A 1,549-nucleotide genomic window follows, 5' to 3' on the forward strand; every position below is an offset into this window, starting at 1 on the left:
CTGCAAAGATTAGACACTGTCCTTCACATCTGCCATCACTCTTTGACCTCAGTGAGAAGGATGAAGATGACCAAGTAAGACAGCACTGGCCACACTGTTAGTGAGCAATGTGGTTATGTGTGTGATTCTAACTATGTGCAATACACATTGACTTTTATTTCTAACAGAGGAAAGGGATTCCCATGAAACATGATTATATAATCAATATTAAACAAAAGAGCCTTGGAGACCTAAGAACTTAAGTGCTTATTTTTATTAAATATAAACATATTTATATTTTGATAAAAGTGAAAACATCTGTGAATTTACACTCAAGATATTCTCATTCCTTTTTTGGAAATTAATTGATAACTTTATTAATGATAAAAACAGTGTCTGCAAACTTGAAAATGCACATGCAGTAAACAGGATTTATTTCATGTATGACAATGTCTGGATCTCTTTCTTGGATTCACAAAGCTCCTGCAATCAGCTCCAGGAGCCCTTACCATAAAGCAGAATTGAGAAAGTCATACAGCCATCAAGTATCTTCACCAACAAAATCAAGACTTCAAAGGAAAATGACAGAGCTACATTCCACAAAGGAATCCAAGGCTATTGTTTTCAGGTAGGGAGAAAATGGTGTTGGCCAGTGGGTTGCCCAGTGGACCAATCCATTTAGATTCTATTTAACTTCATTCTTTGTTCCATAATCTATCTTGCAGAGCCCTGGGCTGGGTTCCAGCTAGACCAACAATGGCTGTCTACCAATGGAAGGTCCAATAATCCAGTTGTTGTTCAGACTACAAGGCTGGGTGTCTCATCTGGTCTTCAGTGTTTGCCAGAATCCTGAAGAAGTAGGCTCTAATGCCAGTTAAGGGTTAGACTTGCCATCTCAAGCAAGCAGGCAAAGAACAAGCTTCTTTCTTTCATGTCCTTAACAGAAGCTGCCAGCAGGTCTGGCCCTGATTAATGGCAGATCTTCCTGCCTCAAAAGATCCAGATTAAGAGTGATTCTTCTCACTCAAATTACAGAATTAAGAAAAAAAATCCATCGCAAATGTACCAGCTTCTTGGCTTGACAACCAAGAATAGCCACTACAGAAACTATAAATAAAGACAAATTTAGGTAAAAGATTCCTGAAAACATTTCTGTTCCATAGTGTGTTCACATACATCAAATGGACAAGGCCCCTGCTACCCAGAATTGATATAAGAATTAACTCAATAAGAAAATTTTAAAAAGTAGTGATATAAAATTAATTCAGTAAGGAATTTTAAAATGTAGGATTTACTGTGGGTAAGACATCAGTGGCCTCTGGAGGTAAAAAAATCGTCAGGCCATCTTGACCAGCCACAGAGTAAACAAGAAAGCCAAAGGAACTTTATAACAACTTCTTGTGGAGACAGGACAGGAAGGAAAAAGCTAATTCCTGAGTGTGTGGATTAGAAAGATTGCTTCATGGACCCAGAGAGAAAAGGAACAGTGTCCTTTCAGTAATCTGGCACTACAGTGGTTAACACAAAATATTAAATGGAAAAAACAAAAAACAAAATTAGAACAGAACAA

The sequence above is a fragment of the Mastomys coucha genome, unplaced genomic scaffold, assembly GCF_008632895.1.
Source record: "Mastomys coucha isolate ucsf_1 unplaced genomic scaffold, UCSF_Mcou_1 pScaffold21, whole genome shotgun sequence".
Taxonomy (NCBI): Eukaryota; Metazoa; Chordata; class Mammalia; order Rodentia; family Muridae; genus Mastomys; species Mastomys coucha.